General features: G+C 35.1%; 1 long non-coding RNA gene across 1 annotated transcript; it reads left to right on the forward strand.

The window, feature by feature from the left end:
• Window positions 1-16,939: 16,939 nt before the first annotated feature.
• LOC118644927 lies at window positions 16,940-23,049 on the forward strand. The gene is made up of 4 exons (XR_004962708.1): window positions 16,940-17,964; window positions 18,463-18,600; window positions 20,194-20,335; window positions 20,678-23,049. It is a non-coding gene; the product is annotated as an uncharacterized LOC118644927 (long non-coding RNA).
• Window positions 23,050-23,751: the final 702 nt, after the last annotated feature.

Consider the following 23,751-nt stretch of genomic DNA (forward strand, 5'->3'; position numbering starts at 1 on the left):
CGTTCTGTCACGGTACGTGATATACTACATGGTGATGTAGACTAGAAACGCCCATGCGTATAGTCGTAAGGTCCGAAAATACGTAATCAGCGATTTTTCTCTCTATATCCTCATATAGAGACAAAAAAAGTATATAGTATTATGGAAAAAATAATTTTAGTTCTAATATCTCATAAATTTCGTATTCATACCGTTTCTATAAACATATGCAGTAATAAAAACGATATAATTTATTAAGAAATTTTATCCTTTTAGATTTAAACTTTTTTGAGAAATAGGACATATATTGTCGAGTTATTTTTAAAGATTTAAGAACTCGTTGAATATAAACATAAAATCAAAACATAATTCAACATGGCAAATCTAATATGAAGAAACAAAATATTATTAAATCGTAATAAAATTCCTTATTATGGATGTAATTAAGTGTACTTCATCGTTTAGTTAGCACCAGTGAGAAGAAATGATTTATTGTAGGAGCTTTTTCCTTGCATTTATAAATACTATTCAATAGTATTTCTCTATCAACAATTCTTTTTTCTATAGAATACATATTTTTTATAGAAATTAACAATATATTAAACAAATTAGAGAATTTTATATTTAAAATGTTATTCAAATTCATGTTAGTATAATACAATTATCGTAGATCAGACTCTATTTTACTTTGTAATCGCACAATGTGTATTTATACATTTTCCTCTAAGAAATTAAAATCATTTAACATTTTTAACTCTGTTAATGGTAAGGTTATATAGATAAAATTGATTTCTTTATCAAATAAATAGAATATGATTGTAGTTTTCGTATTCTAGATATTATCCAAAAATTCATAGAAACAAATTATATTTAAATTCTCATCAAGGTTCGACGTTAGGTCTCGCCGAGTTAGAATAGAATCGATGTTTATGGATTTCCATCCACATGTGCAGGTAGAAATCGCCACGTGAAATCGTGTAGTTGATAGTAGCAATTACAAATCGCGTGATTTGTGGTCATAACTCGTCGCGACGGCGGCGTCGTGACGCTCCCAGGTTACCTGCAGGTGGCCGGCACGAAGTTACCTTCGCCTTCAGCACGGCACTGCTTTTTGAATGACGGAATATTACATCGGGTTCTACATCCCCTCGCGAAATTAGTGATGTGTTCGTTCAAAACGGCAAACTCCATCATACATCAGAAACTGGCAATTTGAAATATAGTTTCTAAATTGGATACGAAAAGTATCATATTTGAACTTTTTCTTACATTTTTACTTTTATTACACTTTACACATAAAAGTCAACTTGTAATAATCGTTAAACTTGAAATAATTTTATGAAATAATTTATATTAATGGATAACTATAATTTTTAACAATTTTTTATTGTAAAATAAATATTATAGACAAACTTTTTCAAAATTTGAAGATTATTTTCATAATAACTTCGTAGATGTACATAATGCGTGATATTTAAAAGAAGGTAACTCCGTAATATTTTGTTTCATCAGTAGACAGTAATTTAAAATACGATCAGTGGCACGGCATCGACAATTCAACCGGCAGGAGTCGGCACACGTGGCGAATTTAGAAAGTCACAAAGGCGGACTGCGACCGTCGCCGACACTCAATTTATTTGCTGCCGCCGAACTCGTTCGGTCGCTAATTGAAAAGCGGACAAATTAACACAGTGAACGGATCGCTGCAATTTATAATATCGCGTCTGCAACAATAGATAAACGAATGCAATATGAATACCAGAACGTAGGCACATACCGATTATTAACGATGACGGATAAAGATAATTAATTAAGCAATCAAAATTTATAATAAAATTCGCAATATCTTTCTCATATCATCTCAACATATAAAAAAAATTTAATTACAACTTTTCTTATTTGAAATAAAGATTTTAAAGAAAAGAAGTTTCTGATTTCAGTTATGCTCATTTTTTTCATTTTATTTTAATTTGGTATTACATCTCACAATAATTAAAAATTATATTAAGATTATTATATCCGCTTTGATACGTGTCATTACCTTTTTATTGTATTACTTTTAGTATTTAAATATTTCAGATATTTATCTAGAAGTTAAATTATATTAAAATTACGTAACAGATCACATGTAATAAGATATTACATAGTACAGACGCCTACCAAAGTGTTGAAATTTGAGTAATTTGTTGACCTGTTTGGGAAAAGTGACTCGACACAGTTCGAAGAAATCATCCCTCAGTTCTACGAATATAGTAGAGCCAATGAGCAACGGGTAACAAATACAAACGATTATTATCGAGCCCCATTTGAAGGGGAGACAGTAATTATAATGATTATATTGGAGTTGGGTGGTACGCGGCCGTCGAGGAATAAATTACAGGTTTGCTTGCTGTGTGCGGTCGACATAGCACCATAGGCTCGTTCGATAGATGCGTATCACAGTATTTCATGCGACAGAGAGAGCCACTGCAACTGCAGGTTTCCGCAATTTCTTATCGCCGCTAATATGGCCGTCATACAAATTAGAATCTCGAAATTCTGATCTGATCCTTAAAAAATTAAAAAATCATGCATTTGCCTTGCGGTGAAAGGCGGCACTGCAAATTGCGGATGGTGTCAAGGTCTCATTACAATCTTAAAAGAAATTAGACACTATCGCACTTGGATCATAAAATGATTCATTGGATTGAATGATAATAACTAACAATTAATAATTCCAGTGAAGCAGCAATCTTTTGCATATGCATCAATTATTCAATTGAAACCTGTAAATTATGAATGTTATAAAAGATACGAGTATAAAATTTAATAGATGTGAATGACAACTCTTAATGAAAATCAGTTAATTTATGACGCTTCTTTGTGTAAAATAAGCGCATTTCTTACAAACCTCTTTTATAAAACTATCATAATCGTTAATGCATAGCTATTTTGAAAAAAAAATTTATTTCATATAATGGCTCAATTTCTACATATTACTACTTTTAATGTCTCGTTTTACTAAATGTTGCTACTTGTAATATACAGTCTTATACAAAAAGAATCTATTTGCTAGAGAATTAAAAAATTCAGTTTAATGTGAATCTGAAAATAATTTTATTGACTCCTTAAATAAGCCGTACGACGCTCAATAATTATATACGTATATAATTATTTTGATAGACTAACAAAATTATTTTCAAATCTGTATCTTGATATTATAAATTTTTAGACATTTTAGCAGGACTTCTCGTACACGTATTTCTTCTTGCAGCGTGCATTATTATAGATATATAATTTTTATCATTATGATATATTTTTTTTTAATGCATTTTTTTCCCGTATGTTCAGATTTTAGTGTATCATATGTTTAAGCGTTTTATTTCTCTTTTTTAATTTTGTTATACTGGATATTTCCGTATTCCTCCACTTTTATTTATTTAATCCTCCTTTATTTCGTTTTTTAAAAAAACACTACAGAATCCACTTCTTTATTCTCAATCTTCTTGTCCTTATCTTCTTTCGTCTGTATTCTTCTTCACACTTTCCTTGTTTGTGACACCATCTTTCTCCTCCACTCCTTGCTTCCTTTGCAAGGCACATCGAGTACAGCGATACATGCGATTTTCTTCTTCTCGTCCTCCTTCTTATTCCTCTCTTCTCACTAGAGTGAAGATTGTCGCGCGATTAGTGTAGGTTCCGATGTCACGCGGAAGATGTATTGCCCTCGTGCCTTGGACCGCATTATATGTATCCATGGTGTATGCATATCTGCGGCGGCTTATACGGGCACCGTTTATATACGGTAACACTGTAAGTGTATAATCGCCGATCGCATTTGCTTGCACTTTGTGTCAAACCACGGCACCTTGCATGTCACCAAGCATCAACGATGTGACGTATCCCGTGTAAACGAAGTGATATGTTGTACTGACATGTGACATGTGATTTCAAGCGATAAACGCCATCATTAACACAGTTTTCCATATCGAGTTCACGTATGATCTGTTAAAGTATAACGTGTTTTTCAGCACTTTTAAATTTTAAAGCTTGCTGCATCAAAATATAATAATTCTTAATCTTGTACATATCCTTAGAATAAACTACATTCACTGATAATTTTAATACAGATTATTTTTATGTGTTGTAGCGCGTAAACGGAATAAATGACATAAGTGAAATATTTAGAAAAAAGGGAGTATATTGTCGAAGAAGAGATTGTATACTAAAGTAAAATAATAATATTTTTAATAGTATTTGTCGATTGCAAGTATTGCAAATTTTATTTTTTTTAACAACAAAAGTATTAATTTAAAAAATTTTAAATTCCGACAATTGCGTCCAGACACACGATCATCCCTTCCCCTATTTAATCCATTCACTTTCAATTTCCTGGCTTGTCAAATCAATTCAATTAACAGACAAGATTGAAAATTTATTGATTTTGTTCCCTAAATTAATTAAACAATTATCATATATTATATATACAATATACATATATTATATACATATATATAAGTTTAGTTTTTAATATAATTTTTATAATATACTATTTAATGGAACTTATTATTCGCATATCAATTGTTGAAAAATATATAGTATATATTCCGTGCCCTTTTTATTATTTTTTATTTTTTCTTGTAGAAAATTATAAAAATGTAAATGTAAAGTTATAAAAATAAAAGTATTATCCATAGAGCTGCAGAATAATGCACCGGTTTCGTGAACTCGACCATCCAATGATTCACTGTCGCTCGTTACTCAAGCAGCTTTTTACTTTAATCATATTAATGAAGCATTTAATCTTGCGGCGTGTTTTACAAGCCGCCGGGTGTGTGGGCCTATCCTGATTCCGTTGTTGACGAAGATTTCTCAGCACTACTTTTGTGGGCATTTTTCTAACCTTCAGTCGTATTCACTGTGTTCTCTTCTTATTTTTCATCCTTTCTCATTCATTTTTAACTGATTATTTTATTTTTCATCGTCCAATAATGTTCGCTAATAAATCTTCCTTAGACTTCCATTTACACCTTACGACGATATATGTATGCTCATATCATTAATTATTCCGACATCATTACAATGATGTAATACAATGTAATACATGTACTTAGATTCATGATATATTTATGTGAAATTACAATATAAAAAATAATTGAACTTATGAGTGATTCTTTCACATTAATGCCACATGTTATTACTGTATTCTCGATTATATGCTTGCATTTTCTGATAAAATATTTTGAATAAAAGTATATTTTTGACAGCTATACATAATTTAGTTAAAATGATCAAAACTAATTACAAATAAATATGATAAACAGTGAAATTTTTTAACTTTTATGTTTTTTTGCGTTTCTTAATAAATTATTTATTTGTGTGCCGTAATCAGTACTAATAAACATTTCGAGAATGATGAATTTAATTTTTATATAAAAATATATAATATTTTAGTTCTATATTCTTGTTTTATAACATTAATATTATAACACAAAAAGTTATTATCTTAAAATGTTTATTGTATTATTATATCCGCGAGCACCTTTCATGAATTCACTAACGACAAAATGCAGCATTTGCATAAATAAAAGAAACTGATTAAAAAATTTTACTATTTAATATAAAATTTAATACACTATAACAAAATGTTATACAACGTAAAATATGAGAATTAATAAATGAATTACGAGAGCTGTTCATAGTACACCGAAAAATAGCCTTTGACTCAGATTTCAAGATGTCTCCTGATTTATCATCTGATAGTTCTAGAGATAATCTTTGTGTCGATTGTCTCATATCGATCGGGTATAACGGATTATAAATATTGTACCAACTTATAGGAACGTAATATTAATAAATAAGTAATATTTACTGTATGCGTATGCACTAACTATGTAGATATAATTAAAATAATATAAATAAATATTAAAAGCAGAAAGTAATAGAATAAAAAGTAGAATTATATTAATTCTACCTTTATTATGTCATTCGCGCAACCAAACAATTTTGATAAAATTATGATAAATATGTAAGTTGCTTACATTATACCAAGCAAGTTACACGGGCATGCTCCATAAGGCTCGAGGCGTTGCAATGTCACTTACCTGAAACAATAAATTACATACTGTTAGATATGGATTGTACATATGCACATGTATACATATACATATGTATACATACATGTATACTCTGGTAATATTCGATACGTTGTTTGATTTTCTATGTTTTCATTTCATACCCTATATATTATCCATATTATATACATGTATAGTTTATAATACAATAATGACAATATCTGCTAGTTTGTGTATAAAAATTAAATATTAATGCTAATATTTTATCAAATTATAAAAAGTAAATTTTATAATAATTGTTTTGTATACAAACGTCATTATGAGATTGACGTATAAAATTTATTTAAACTTGATAACTTCGATAAAACATGGTAATATGATATTATATAAACCAATATTATGTTATATTAATAATACTCCAATAAAACAGTACGTTAAATCCATTGTTTTTACGTAGAATCCACGTTTCTATTTGGATTCTACGTGAATTCAACGTGGATTTCATGTACTGTTTTATTGGGGTGGTAACTTAATATATTATGGCCAATAAATAATATGTAAAAAAATATACGATTGTAATTTAATAATGGTGAAAAAGTCATCAAAATCATTTACCGATTAAATCGAAATATGTTCCTCCCAATATACGTGCGATAAGATCACGGCATAACAATGTGATATCTGAACGGTCCAACATCTTTACATTCTTATTGGCTTCTACTCGGCGCGCACATTTATTGGTCTTAACCGACACGTGGTGTCATCCAACCAACACTTCCCTATCCCTTAAATACCCACAGGGTGACGCGCACAGTCAGACACCAACAAATTCTGAATATTTCTCAAATTTTAATCACGTACACTATTTAAAATATTTTGACACGGTTTTATTTAACCAATAACTGTGGGTAATAACACAAATTTGTGACATAATGTGATCGGCGCAGCCTGTAGAATAATTTCAGGCTGAAGACGTATATAAAGGAAGCAGAGGAATTATGAAAAAGAAAAAAAGGAGCAGCACGAGATAGAGTGGAGACACCACATAAACCTTTCAGACCGCAAGCCACCACATAAATATAATAGAGAAGGTAAGGCCTCGTGATGGTCGGCCGGCATTGCCCGCCGAACCGTCACGGACTCAGCACGTCGTACAGGAAGGGGGAATTTGCGCGGGGTGGGGTAGATGGGTGGACGTGTCAGAGACAAAGTGGTGGTCGCGCGGGGTCGAAGGGGGCATCGGTGGCCGACTCCTCTCTCTACGCCGCGCAATACACAGCGGCGTGAAACACGGGGAAACGGCACGAATGATCGATGGGATTCTGCGCCGTTGCCGGCATGGCATAGGTACGTACCCCCACTATTCTCGGCACTCACACACACGAAAAGCAGTGAAGAACCCCTTCCCCCCACTCCTATAGCATTGACAGTCGTGCTACGCCGCCTGGTGGGCGCGGTACACGTGGTTTTCGACAAGTTTTGAACACAATCTCGTAGATGGCGCACTGTACGTTTGGCGCCAGAAGCGCCATCCTACAGCGCATTGATGAACATTGTCGATGTAAAAAATCAGACTGATTGGAAAGCCGATAAGTCGGCAAAAAAGAAAAGTATAGCATATTTATGACACAAACTATATACAATGGTAGATGTATATTAATAAAATTATTAATATAATATGTACATATGCAGATACAAAGTAAACAGATTATTATTAAAAAATTAGTAAATAATTTTAAAAACTACATATTTATTGTTGCACTTGTCTATCTGTAAAAAAGATAATAAAACAACATATTTCTATTATTTTAAGAAATTAGAATAGATAACTGTCTGTGTATAACATTAAAAAATTTAGAACATCTACGTACAATATTTAGAAATTTAGAACACTAAATTGAAAACACTAAAATTTAGAACACTTTAAATAACAAATACTAAAAGAATATTCCAAAAAATATTATCTTGATTTTTCAAAAGAAATAAAAACTGTTTCTATAGAGACATTATTCTCAGAGCAAAATATTCGTCCCTTAAATTTTTTCATCTAAAATTTGAATTATATTCAGAAACATAATAGTTATTAATTTATAAATAGTTATCAGTTATTAATTTATAAAGATATTATTGCTTTATAAAAAACTTGATGTTATATATTTAATAAGTTTTGTGAAACTTAAATAATTCGTACTAGTTTATAAATATTAATGTGTTTATGCGATGCATTTGTTATTTGTTGATGCATGTCACAACACATCAACTTAATTGTCGCATTGATAAGTCATTCACGATCGGCCACCGTGCATGCGTGGAGTAATGCAACTACCGCCCGGTTAGAACTGATCGGCTTAGGCGATTTGTTAAAACCTCAAGGTGAAACTTAGTTACGCGATACCTCACGCGCACGTGCCCATAAACTGAGAACGCGTGACGCATTTGTGAAATACAACCATCAGACCACCCATACCTTTGAGCTCTTTCTACACGTCCATTGACGTGAGTATTGTTTTCATGATCGCGCACAGAGATAAAAATTGTTGAATGAAGGAAAACAACTCGTTCAACAAGGAAAGCTGATAACTGCAGAATGAATAAGCTAATACTTATAATTTTATTCGTATGTTCAAAACTATCAACTCAAAAATAACATGATGTAATGACTCCACAAAAATTTAGTTTATCAAATAACAATATAGCAGTAATAGATGCAAAATGCGCGAAATAACTTATACAATTTAAAATGTTGTGAAAAATATTAATTACATTATGAAAGCAATGTAATTAATGTTATCATTTATGTTTTGAATAGCTGCAATGATACTCTTTAATAAAAATAAGAAATCGGATGTCATGGTGTTTTAGGGAAGAGTCATATAATTAGTCGCACTCAGCTTCACAGCGGGCTATCGCGCCTCCAAGAGTATTGTACTTTATATCATGAAAGTAGCGCGAAGCACGGTAAAGCAATTGATCAATATAGCGCCAACAATCCCTTGTAGCTACCCCTCCGCAGCTTCCAAGCTCCGTCTGCCCCCTCCGCCTTCTTTCGTCCAAGTCCCAACGGCGCGGAGAGAACGCACCCCCATAACAAGTTTCTTACTCATCTTTTTCGTTCAATAACTCTCCATCCAAGATGGCCACCGCGGTCGTCCCTCATTGGCTGGGGGAAGGGTCGCAGGGGTCTGTACGGGGTTTGGGTGGTTGACCCGTAGTGGTGCGGTGCGGGGCGCAGGAGGGGGTTGGAAGCAGTGACGCTATCTATCTTCCGTTGCCTTGGCTCGGCGTAACATAAGGCAAGATAAATTGCGGGATCTCCCGGGTTCTTGAACCTTTCTGGCAAATTGCATAAGAATATCCACCCTCCACCCTACAGGCTGCCTCTTCTCTGCTCCTCCCCCCTGACTGCCCCCGCAGCTCCAATGGAATTGGAATTAACTCGAATAAATCACCTCCGCGCGGCTCTGTACGGATACGCAAGAGCTTTGACCGTGTTTCCGCTCCACGAAGTTAAAATTTCTTTTAGTACAATACAATGTTATAGTATTGTAAACATTCATATTTTTTTAATTCTTTATAATAAAGACGAGATAAAATATAAGAGTGTTGTCAAATACGCAAACAACAGATATTATTTAATATTTTTATAAATATTAAAACATTTTCCTTTTTTTATGCTACAGTTATAATAAGATCTTTTGTTTCGACGAAAATTTTGTGAAATTATAGATAATTGATAATTATGTTGTTAATTAAAACCAAAAGTTATAATGTACACTTCAAAAAATACATTGATACATTAATTATCACAAATTTTTGTAAAGTTTTCTAATTAATATGCTAAAAGTATTAATTTCTTCATGTATCTTCGAAATTCATTATAATAAAAGTATGAGAATACAATCGTATGGACGTTGCATAAATTGAAGATCTTAATTTAACTGTTTATTTACTTAGAAAATCTACAAAACACTGCTAAGATCAATATTTGTATGAGAATGAATGAAATAGGAGACATAATATATGATATTTCATACACGCATTATATACTAATGTACATATATTATACCGTCATATTAGAAGTTAAATATTTGAAAGTCGAATGCTTTGTTATATATCATAGCTTAGAACTATGTGTTTCATAGTGTTAAATTTAATTTGATGTAAGAGTGATGCATGGAACAAATTAAATCTAAAATTAAACAATAAATGTTTTTAAAAATTCTGTTCTTTTACGTCATTAAAATAAACTATTTCATATTAATAAGTTAAATATCTGAACTGATATCGATTCGAAAATATTTTATAACGTGAAGACACATATGACACTGACTGTACATGCGCGCGCACATCATGACCAATTGATCAGAAGAACGTATCTATTGCGTAAAATAATAGAGAGAGAGAGAGAGAGAAAGAGAGAAATAATCATGTAATATCACATTTATTCATCAAGTTATATTTTATAAGTATGTCATGTGAAAGCAGTTTTATTAGTAAACAGTAATATCACATAAAAGATAATATGTGATATTATTCGTAAATTGTTTGGTATACAAAATTATTCAAGGCGCACTGATAAGAAAGGCACGAGCCAGCGCATAAACCAAAATGCGCCTCTTTAGTCAATAACCTAATACGGTTTATCTCGAGCTATTATCTACTTCATTTGTCACAATTACGGGGCTCGTAACCCTTTTGCGCGCATGCTTGTTGCGATATCTCGATCGCATGCCATCAGCATGACAGTTCCCCTCTTACTCAGGCAGAGAACCGAAGAGGGGAAGTGGCTGGTTATCACTGCCTGCCGGCTGGCTGGCTAGCTGACTCTCCGTATCGCTTTCCGTGTATTGCGGCAGGTCAGTAAATCCGAAAACGAGCTTTACGATTTGTTTACTCCGTACTGGGTTATGGGACCCAGTTATATAGCCATAGGTATGCGCGGGCTATGTGATCGCGGCCATAAACGCGTCTGTTATGCGCTCGTAAACCGTGAGAGCCCCACTCAACGTTCGGCGCTATAGCGGTGTTTCCCCTTCTGCAGTCGAGCATCGTAAAACACTTGTTTTACGATTGCCTATCGTTGACGATGCTGCCACCGTTCGCGTGGTGAAAGTATTCAATGTGTTATCTGGATCGTCATTCTATCCCGTTTCCCGATCCTTTCCCTTTCCGTTCTCGTGCTCAATCGAATTTGAAGGACATCGACACATATTCGACCTTGATGACGAACAAGGCAATTAGGTCAACTTTGCTGTATATCTCTATAAGTATCTTCTATCAAAATTTTTTTATGGTAGATTTTTAAAAACTTTAAAATATAACTTAAAAAAAAAGAATATTTATGTGTTTTATATTTATTGAATATTTCTTATTTAAATAAACAAATTAGAGTTTAATTAGCTTTTTTATGAACTAGGATACAAGAAAAGAGAATTAAACAAAATGATACCTTCATATGCTCATGCACTTATAGCTTTCTACTGTAAATAAAGTTACATTTTACTTCAGGATTATTTCGTATTATCTTATCGTCTTATTTTAACTATCGTCAGGCAGAATTCTTATTGATACATCAAGCTTACTAATTCATCTCGTATGTTCCGTACGAACATGCAAATCGCATGGTGGAGTAATGGTTTCGTGTCACGATCAGCGCGCTCTAGCGGTCGACGTTTTATCGACGACTGCTCTATCGGTGATGACGCCACGCTTCTACGTCACGAGGTTGACGTCATCAACGGTATAGAGAAAGAGGGACGACAGAGTGAATGTGACGTAACTGGATCTAAAGGGAGAGAAAGAGACGGGTTGCGCCAGCCATGCTGCTGTAGGTAGGGGAAGGAAGAAAAGGGAGCCATTATAGAAGGGGCGCGACTAGGCTGAATCCTCCCCACCGTCCTGGTCGGCCCACCGAGGAAACAGCTGTCAGCTGCGTGGAGTTGCGGACCCGCAACTCTCACCCACCAACCCTCCTACATTCTATTCTGTGTGCATGTGTGCGTTAGTACATGTGTCCCGTGTCCCAACCTAAACTCATCCAGGCACAGAATCAGCCGGGCTGCCACCCACCCTTGATGTTAAAATATTCTGGTGGGCGAGCGAGCGAGCAAGCAAGCGGGCGGGCGAGCGAGCGAGCGAGCGAGCGCGCGCAGGACGGGAATAGCCCGGGAGAATTATGGCTGCCTCTGAGAATCAAATAACTCTTTAATCCGCGGGCGCGTGTACGTTGCTCACGCTTCTTTCTACCGTATGTCGTTTGTCTCACTTCCGCTCTCTTGCGCACGTTGTAATTTTCTCGTCGCTGTCATTGATCCGATTATCCACGATCGATGACACGTTAGCACTTAAATCAACTTATTGATTCGCAAGATTTTTGTAATTCACAGAAAAGTTATGTATATATTTTAGATTTTGTGACAAAAAATAAGTACTTTATATCTAAAAATAATAAAATTGGAATAATTAAAATTTTAACTTTATAGTAAAAAATTTGCCATATATGACATTATATCTAACATAATTAAACTATAATTAAAAGACAAAAAAGGATAGAAATATAAAAGATTGTTAATAATATGAATTTCACGCTAAATATTATAATAATTTAATTAATATTTAGGAATTAAATTTATTGTAAGTGTAATTTAAATCGAGAAATTTTTATGAACTAAGTAATGAATCAAATATTACATTACATATTTTTTGATATTGCATTGCATAAAAGTAAATAACTCACTTTAAAAGTGTTATATTACTCACTTAAATATTTTATTCAAATATATAAAAGATAAAAAGCAAACAAGAAAGAGAGAGAGAGAGAGAGAGAGAAAAAATAAAATGGGAAATTACGATTCAATTTAAAGTTAACAAATTCTATCACGTTTGTTAAATAAGAATTTTGTGGAATGCGTATGTAATAATGCACTCGAGGACAATTAAAATGCACGATGTATTTTTATCCCACTTATACAGAAATCTCGAGCAAGTACATCGCTCATAGCGTGTATGCACGCAGATTAAATATCGGACAATCGTTTATGTGTAAGAACATACGCATTTGCAAGGGGCGCCAGGAAGATATATCGTTCCGCTAATTTGTTCTTCGTGAGCAAATCCATTATTAGGCGGAACACGAACTTTTGCGACTAATTGTAAGTAACGTGTGCACGCTTGAGCGACTATTACAGAAACTTGTATCAAACATGCTTCCGGCCACGTGAGAAAATTCTACTATTATGTTCACCAATTCAATTAAATGTGGTATACAAAAAAAATATTCTATATTGTTTTTAAAAAAACAATTTTTTGAATTGTGTTTAAATGTAGAAAATGTTTAAAAATGTTTAAAAAAGAAGTCTCAGAAACATATAAAAATAATCTCTTATTCTTATTTTATTAGTATTATAAGTATAACAAAAAAAATTTTAATTGTAGTATATATTAATTACGAGATTATTCAATATTGAAAAAAAATTTAGTAAACATATTTGCAACTTACATTCGAATCGTTTTTGGAAACTTATGTTTCAAGATGCGTTACAGGCACTGTACAAAAAAAAAACGCAGCGATCCAGGACTTATTGTTAGTATGGGTATAAACATCAACATATGTAGCACAAAAAAAAATTGTATTGTTACCGAAAAACGAACATGTCCTAAATTAGAAGACGAACAAAAAGTTTCCAAAAGGGACACCCTTCGGTGGTCTTTTCATTCAGTGCAAGATTTAAGACCATAACTAATAAACTGTAAACCCATTGACTTTTCTGTTTTTTTTTGCCCATAGACATATTGAGACAAGAAGCAAAACACAAGTGTAAAAAATGAAATGCTACATAATGTTTTTTTTAGAATTATTCAATGTGAAACATTCTCGATTCTGAAAGACTGTACGTATTTATATATTATTATTTTTCTTTTGATTATATATATTCTTAAGTAATTTCTTATTAATTATTCTGAACACTTTCAGAATTTTATAAAATTTAATGAAATTATGTTTTTTTCTAAATCAAAACTTCAAAAGGATCGTTCCGTGGCCATTGGTCTCTCCAAGGTCGGGCAAGTACGTAGTCATAAGAGGATGTGGACAACAGTCGGTCATCGGTGGGGCTATAAATCGGCGGGTGACGTTTTTTGTCTGTATCGGAGGTACCGAACACAAAAAGGCGAAGAAGAAAAAAAGAGGCGTCGTAGCAAAAAACTTCAACGTTCAGCTTGTTATAAGCGGTCCCCGGTTAGGCAGACGCCAGTAGGATGACGTGGGACCTAAGGGGACTAAAGAGGGGAAAGAGGGACTAGAGATCCAGAAGGAACAATGCCTAAAGTCCACCAGGAAGAATGTGGTCCGTCGGGCTACGAAAACGGACTCTGTTCGTCCCTCCGAAGACCATCGATACTCTTTGCAGCTCTTTTCTGTAGCTGAAGGCAATAGATATACGAAAGAATTTAATACGTCGCTCGTTGTCAGCGTCACAATTTGTTAGCTAAATTCGTGATTTAATTTCATGAAAATTAAAAATTTAACAAGTTTCTTAAAATTTTTAAAATAACTGATAAATATTTATAAAGCTTGATTTCGAATAATCATAATTTAAATTGGAACAATATAAATATTATTAAATTGAGTATTGCAGATATTAATGCCAGTAATATTTCTTTTACTGCTCCAGAAAATCAATGTTATCAAATAACTCGTACCTATTCACAATTCCATTTGCGATATATTTATATTTAGTGCGTTAATGTCGGCGAGCATTGTAATTCTTATGAAGCAATCAAAAAATATCTCAATTCACGATCAATGAGTCTCTTGCTAATGACAGTGAAACGAATCTAGATGAAAAAAACTAAAATGTCTGCAGGCAACGCTGCTATGGAGGGTTCCATTATCGACGTCCGTAATCGCATAGATGTAATCTCATGATTTATTGCAAAACTATATTTATGTCGAATATTTTATATGCATAAGCGGATCATGAGAATTAATTATAAATAAATATATGCAATCGTTAAGATATTTTTATGTTATTTTCAATTAATTTAAATAAAAATTGTGAAAAATATAATGCGTCTTAAACAATCAATATTTAAAATGGAGAAATTATGTACTAAGATATTATACGCATAAGTATACGCTGCATGAATTTGTGCTAATAGTTCCAAAAATTACATTACCTCCTCATATGAGATATATTTATTTTCAAAGTAAAGTTTATCCAAAACGACGAATATTTTTGTCGGTGAACGAACAATTTATCGCAATATGGCTCGCCAGTTACAAAAAGAAATTGCTTTTCTTTCGATTTTTCGCGCGTTTTTCTTATAACACAACTTTGCTGTGATGCCCGGCCCCACCCCTTCCTTGTCGCCGAGAAAGTTTCCGCCGGTTGCGCAGCCGGCGCCTATGAGCACTCGCAGATAGGAAAAAGCGAGCTGGGTGGCTGTAAGACGGAGAAAGAGGTGGTGGAGGTACGCGAATAATAAAAATCGGCCTCATAACTCACACCATGTGCCTCAGCGTGGGGTGGAAGAAAAGCAGAAGGGAGTGGGAGAGTTGCCTGAGCTTCTTATCTCAACGCTGGGGTGACATTAGCGCTACTACAGCAATTCTCTCTACACTGCTCTTCAAGGCACCGCACCTCGTCTTCACTCGCTTTTACTGATATTATGAAACACGGATATAAAATGTGAATATTAATGATGTTATAGATTTACATATAATAGACAAATTTTTCCGCAGAATTTTGAAATATCAACTTAATATATGTATATACAGGGTGTCCCAAAACATGTGGGTCAACGCTCGTGAAAAGATGGAAGGGATTGAGATGAACATAAAAGTCCAGTATTGTCTTGGGTTAGGTCCACCAATAATCGAAATATTAACGTATGAAATCTACAAATAATCTAATTAATTTCCATCGTAATTGTGAACAGTAAATTAATAAAAGCTTATCGTACATTTACGATAGATTTTTTCCGTGTTATAGCTCGAGCAAATCAAGCTCTTCCCTCGGCGCGCTCTTCGCATAATTTGAAAAATGAATACCTCGATTATTAGTGGACCTAATCCAAGACAATATTGGACTTTTATGTTCATCTCGATCCCTTCTACCTTTTTACGAGCGTTGACCTACATGTTTTGGGACACCCTGTATATCCATATAGATACATCAATTTTAATAGTGTTAATACAAAACTACGTGTTAATTTCTATACAAATATTTATTGACGAGTAAACCTGGAAGCTCAATATATAGACGAACAATTAAACAACCGCAATTCACGGAACATCCGTTCGTATCGTGCAACGGATTCCGTTGCTGGTTCGTACATGATGAAGTGAAATGGGCCGGCCGCTAATCGGCAATGGCCCGAAAGACTGGCGGGCTATCGTAAACAACGTCACTATAATGTACCCCACGTGCTCTTGTACTCTTCATCGTTCTCTTCATACGCGAATAAGATTATCAAGCTGGATCATTCACAAAGTGTGTAATAAATGATTCATAAATATTAATTTAATATTGTTTGCAGTATGTTGAACTAGATACATGTAACAATTTTTACGAAACCATCAAATCATAATATAAATGTAATAATATCAAATACAGTATATTGATAATATCGGAATGTACAATGCAATTAATTATTAGTAGCGCAATTTATTATACCGACTGTACTGGGTGTGTACAAAAATAAGTGGAAAGAAAAATACAAATTTTAATATTTGAGCATCTATATAGAATCTGAAAGTCAACGAAGCAGGATCAGATCAGTTGGGAATGTGTGTAAAACTGAAATTAAGAATCGTTCGCGAGGATTATCCGATAGAAAAATGGAGAGTTCGAAAGACCTCTCGGTAAATTCCGCGCGCAATAGTACATACTCGTCCGTCACTGCCGGCGAACGTGCACAAGCGCGTTATTTCCAACGCGCTTGTACAGAGCAGAGATGAGTGAGGGAGCGCCGGGGTGTGCGGTGGTGGTGGTGGTGATGGTGGAGGCGGAGGTGGTTGGAACCGCGGGAGGCGAGAGGGATACAGACAGGGGATGAGACACACACGGAGAGAGTTATGACGCCGCACAATTAGCAGTTCGTGTGAGAGAGATCGATCGCCGCCGAGAACATACATCAACGATGTAAACTCAGAACGCGTATCGTCTCTACGTGTACAATCCCGCGGATCCCGCGTAACGCGGGTATACGCGCAAATGCCGGTGGGCTGTTTCGCTATTTTCGTCGATTTAACCCGCCTCGCCGCGCCGCGCCGCTCTGCCGGGGAATAATGCATTTTCGTTTTAGTTTAAATTGCAGCCGACGGGAGCGCGGCACGAAAATTGGACGTTTGTTTAGCACGCGTCGCGTCGACCAGGTCGGCCTGCGCCAGACGAGAGACGCCGTAGTGTTTTGTCAATAGCGGGAGATTTAGTTTTGGATAACGTCCCGTGTGTGCGTTGCGCCTCGGCGCGACGCGACGCGACGCGACGCGACGCTCACGCCGGCGGGGGTGCACCACCGACGCTCGCGCCGATTCGTCATGTTATCGCTACTTCCGTTTATGCTTCATTAATTTTAATTAATTTCAGTGTCGTTCGTTACCGCCGCTTGCACTCTCCGAGCGTGATTAATTAAAGTCGGGGTATTATCAATGTTTTTAATTAATCCGTTGTAAATTGACTTTGTAAATTATGTTTGGGACCCGCGAGCCGTTATCGGGATCTGAAGTTATGATTCGCTATTCAGCCCCGTTAGGAAACCGATATTTTCCGTTTGTGTCACACGCCGCCGTTAAGCCGAATATTTACTTTTAAAAGATTTCACCTGCACAAGTGGTAGTTGACTTGAAAGCCAGTTTTATAAACGGTATATAGCTTTCCCGCTATTTACCGTTTACTTTTACAACTGTTTGCTGATATTATTACACGAGGTATAACTTCAACTTATTATTGACAAAACTGATTAACGTTTTTATATCGCAAACATTTATCCACACTAGATGTACAAACTTGTTTACGCTGAAAGCTCGATTTACGAAAGAAAATCGGGACCGGTAATAATGCGTTATTATTAGCCAAGTATTTTTCGTCGCGGCATGAAAATTTACAAGAGTAAAGGTAAAAACGTTGCTGGATTACCTGCAATTTTTCCATCTGACAAGGAAGCCCTCCATAGCCCCAGTAGCGTATAATTAGCTGAAAGACGAATATTGTCCGCAGCCGCGTTGTCGTCAATCAGAGTAAATTCACTTTCGCGCCACTTCAACAAGACGAAGTCATCTTTCCTCGAGCACCATGGACGGAAATTGTACGGCAGTATTTCTCGAGGGGCGCGTGCCACCGCGCTAAGTTACGAGGCGTTTATGAGCCATAAGCGATTCTACGAGCTAGATAGAGTTACTTAGAGGAGTTATTTCACTACTTTCAAGATGGAGAGAGTGGGACGGGCTAACTTTGATGCGTCTCGCAGCACCTCCGCCACGGATAGATCAGAAGGACCGCCTGCGACTGCCTGATTTACTATGGTGGACCGTACGTTCCTAGGGATCAGGTCTACCCTGCCTGCGGTACGACAGGATTTTGTGACGGGGGTAAAAGGGGGACGGGCTAGGGCAGAGGAGAACGTGAGGTGGGGCTTGTGAAGAGCGACTTTAGGGAACTTCCTACTCCAATGTGTCAATGTGCCCTTGTCTCACTCGTTTTACTATCATTCCTTGTTTGAACGACGAAAATCTTAATTAAGCCGCGTCTCACCTAGATATCTGTCATTCACCATTTATATCCACTGCTATAAAAACGTTCAGAAATTTTTGCACTGAATTTAGTTTCATATTTAGCTCGTATGTTAATTAGGGAGCACAATAATAAATAAAATTCGACGTGTGGTCTGCCCGGAGAAATTTTCTTTAAAATATAAAATGCTCCGTTTTTTATGTGAGCGATTATCCCCTGTTCAGAAAATTGCAACTTCTGAACAGAGTTTACGCTTAAACCATAAATGCGACGGCCATACGCGTACAATCGTAAATTCTTGTCTGCGTTTTCGTAGTATACCTGCATTTCGCACTGCATTGCGATGCGTATAACTTGAAATGCAACATTCCTACACTTATGCGCGGCATCTCTTTTAAATTTTTTTTCAAATTTTTATTTTTGTTCGAAACTATGTTCACGAGTATTTATCTATGTCCGTTTAAGGAAAAATTCGATGTAGAATTAAAGAGAAAAATTTTATACTTCCTTATTAGAGACTGCAGTTTATTTTTTATATCCATGATTTTAGAATTAATAGAGAAACTTTATATAATATAGATATATGATTATAAATATATATAAATACATTCTTGTATCCTACGTATGCTTATATTCATAAATACTGCATTTAATAAATCAGATAGTATTTCAATCAGCTTTGCCTTTTAGATCATGTTTATCTGTTATGGAAAGCTTGTGCAACAATAGTCCTTAGGGTGCGACCCTACAGTTCGTATGCGAACGTCGCGTGGCATAATTTTCCTTTCTATTTTTTATTTTTGATAGACTTTTTCACGGGCCAGTGAATTCTGTTGGACAAGAATTAATATGGCATTTTTATGCCAGCACTATTTCCTTCACGGTGACATGACTTATGAAACTTTTTTTAGTCAAAAGGATATAAACATATGCAATGTTTTGTGATATGATTTCTTAAAAAGTATCATAGAACATTAATTTAGAGGCTTGAATCGCGACTAAATACTTAATCGCTTGGAAATTCGAGACATAAATAGAAGAATCGAAATAATAACAGTTGAATGTATAACATGATACATGGAAATCAAATTTAAACAAAACTTTTAACATTAATCAAGCGACAGATATAAAATAGAAAAAATTGTACGTCAATGTCGTTTGTCAATTGAAGCTGAGAAATTTAAAATGATTACCAAAAGCATACATACATACATTATAATCATGCAATAATTAGCATTTAAGTTTAATTAAAATAATTCTATTAATCTCTGTATATTTTATCAAATTTGTGCATCGTATAAAGTAGTATAATTATTATTATAGCTTATATCATGAATACATTAACAGCAAGTTAAAATTTTAATTGTTACTATTCACGTTTATAATAGTGATTTGCTTTTGAGAGTTGCTATCACTAACGTTCGTAGGGGAGTCAAACATGCAGCGAAGAGGGGATGACAAACGACATCATCGGCTGGCATGGCGCTACGATGGCGAAATCCATAACTGTCATCACTTCTAAACTAGATCTGGGCGAATTCAGATTGCCTCCCCGTTTCGCGTCGACAGGTTAGGAAATTCGTGAAACGTGCTGAGTGATTGAAGCATGCGTTTCATGATGCAATTAACAGTCAATTTTACTTGGTATTGAACGAATTCATAAACGAATCAATAAGTCTTTTGCAAACATATAGTAAAAGAAAAATTATATAACACTATATTTTATATCTTTTAACAAGAGTTAAAATATATATTATTCTTTATATAAATGTATAAAAAAATTTATAAATATTTTCAACATTTATGTAAAACTAAAGATTATGCTTTTTAGTTTTTTTTTTTTTTTTCAAATCGGATAGATAAATTTTTATGTGAGAAACACAAATTAATTTTAGATTCTTTTAATGATAGCGTAAGAACAGGTAAGAATTGGTCGGCCAAAAGGGTAATGGGACGCGACTGTCTGTGCACTCGAAAGAGTGAGGAGGGTATAGTCAAGTGCGACCGCAAGGCCACAACCGCAGTGTGGGAAGTGAAACGAGCCGAGTGGCGTAGCTTTTAATGGAGTGAGGGAAACAACATTAAGTTAAGAGCAAAGCAGGGTGTGAGAATTACACAGAAATAACTGTAGCTGCCAGTAGAAACGGCGCGAAAGGGAGTGGAGAATACGATTCATAAACCAGCAATTACCCTGTTGCCCATCCACAAAACAGCGTGCGATCTTCAAGATGTCGCGCGATTATATATTCTCCAAGTGTAGAAGCCAACAATTCCAGATACAAAACATCACATCGTACGATATTTCACTTTGCGATTATTTTAACCGATGAAACGGAATACACGGTATGAAATTTAAACGCTGTGATATATATTTTGTAAAACGTTCACATCTGTAAAAAAATTTTACAAACGATTTCATTCACATTAATCACGGTAAAGTTTAAAAACTGCAAATATACTATTTTTAAGCTATGAAAGAATCTAAAAACGCAACCAGGTTTTGTATTTTTATCAGATTATATTTATAAATTATATATATTATAGATAACTTTATGGATTCTTTTCCAAGATTTATGTTCAAAATTAAAATTATTTGTTGAAATTATTGTTATCTTTTCTAAAATAACAAAATGTTTTATTTTATTTATAGAAATCATTGCGTAACTAATAATAAACGGAACTTCTGAAGTATTGATAGAATAAGGGTTAGGAAGTTCTCGATGTATTACGTGGGGGATGCAATTTATCGAATGATAAATTTCAAGGAGATAGGATCGCGCGCGGTTAGATTAAACGACGATTCCTTCTCTTCTCTTCTTCTCGTTTCCACCTATTCCATCCACTGACTCCCCAAAGTAGTGAAATTAAATATAGGAGTCGAATTGCAGTCTACGGTGATATAAGTTTCTCTTAGTCCTTAATTTCTTTTTCTTCTCCTTTCTCCTTTTTGTCTTCTTTTTTCGACATAAGAGAGTGTTTTTGCTATATTTCTATCTTTTACTCTAGCCATCTTTCCATATCCTTATCTGTAACCGCAGACTTTTCTCTCCATCTTGACAAACACCCGCCCTCTTGTATCTGAAAGCTACTAAGCTGGCATCCCTCCGATTTAGATACTGCTATAGCTTACCAACCACTATCATGTGAAAGGGACGCGCAAAATGAGTTTTGGTCCTAAAGCATCGATATGCTTTTTTCAAGCTTACGAAAACTTGTAAAAAATATTAAAGTTTATACCTTAGATATATCAAATAATGTTATTGAATATTCAAATTTCCAAGTATAAGATCTAAAAAATAGAGATACTTATAAATTTAAATGTTTCTTATATATTCTTTCTGTTAAAATAGAAATCATTAACGACCTATTATGTCTATAATATAGTAAGTCTCAATAGGTGTAGTAAATCTTAACCTACAAGAAATTGACCAATTGCAATAGAATGTGAAACGAATAATCGACTATGATTGGTCAATTTCTTACGGTTTATGATTTGCTACACCTATTGTAGGCGGCCCCTTAGAATTGCACGCTTACTCAAAATAGACACAAATAGATTGCCAAGGAACAGTTAAATAGAGGTCTTCTTCAAATTTGCCGGCTTTACATCAGCTTACGGTTATATTTTTTCTCGGTGATGCGACTTAGTTTCTTTACGAGCCGAGCATACTTCGGGAATCCGCGAAGGTGATGGGACAGATAAGACTAATTCCGGGTATTTCGCACCCCGCCGCGATACGTTGAAGCGCCGACCATGCCTCGGCAGAGACAAACCCCTTGCTACAGCAGCCCCTATCGAGGGAGTAAAGGGCGGTGGTAGAGGGCGGACGAGTGTGTGGGTGAGTGGAGAGCAGGGCAGAGCAGCAGCGTGCTGCCCGCACCAGGCGCCCCTTCGCATATTTCACCGGGAATTTACGAGCCTCGATACGACAGGGAAATTGCAAGAATGGCGGAGTAATCTATCTCTCCTTGCCTCTATGGGCTCTCTCTTCTTTTCCCAGGTTCCCTTTCCCGAGCGCCCTTCTTCTCTCACACACACACACACACACACACACATATGCAGACACATAGATACTTATATGCGCACTCAAACTCGTTTCGAGAAAGAAGGAAACTCGTAGTTTTTCCATATAGATAAAAAGGATTTGTCCTTTCGTTTCAAGTCGCCGTTATCTCTTAATTGTGTTATTGTGATAAGAAACCAATCTGTTAGGTGCTACTGTGAATTCTTAATAAATTACGTTTCCCTCTTATTCGTGTATTACGCGCGCGCGCGCGAGAAAGAGAGAGAGAGAGAGAGAGAGAGAGAGAGAGAGAGAGAGAGAGAGAAAGAGGAAGAAGGCAAGAGAGTCAGAGATTATTATATCTTTGATATAAAATATAATTTATTATTATTAGCAAATTAATTAGTTACGAATCGATTATGTAAATCATAAGATAGTACAAAACAATAGCGTTTCGACCCTCTTATTGCGTAATAATTATGCGGAAGATTGCCACGACCATTCATCCGACTTGTTTATCGCCATTTTCCATCCACATCTTTCACTCCGTGAAGGGGTGAATAACGGCCGATACGCATGTGTTACAATTACGGAACATATATCAGAGTATTCAAAAGCACTCCTCGATCGTATTCAGAAAGAAAATAACGCGGGACAATAAACGATTCATTTAAAACATTTGAAAAAAATAAGTTCGTTATATAACGTTCGAATAACGTTCAGTTAAGTAAAACTTATCCTAATCCGTTTTGAAAATCACGTGACGTTTTATCGAAACTTAATTGAAATGCAGAATTATGATTCGCGGGAAATTGTGCTACACTTGTCCACTCGCGTTTCACCGTTATGTTCGCCGCGTTGTTTAAACAGCGAAAAGAGTCACGGCCGACATGTTGCTGGACACGATTATGTGTAATGTACCACGTTTTGCAGAGAGAAGGACACTCGTACTCAACGAGTCAGCACAGAGAGAGAGAGAGA

The sequence above is a fragment of the Monomorium pharaonis genome, chromosome 3, assembly GCF_013373865.1.
Source record: "Monomorium pharaonis isolate MP-MQ-018 chromosome 3, ASM1337386v2, whole genome shotgun sequence".
NCBI lineage: Eukaryota > Metazoa > Arthropoda > Insecta > Hymenoptera > Formicidae > Monomorium > Monomorium pharaonis.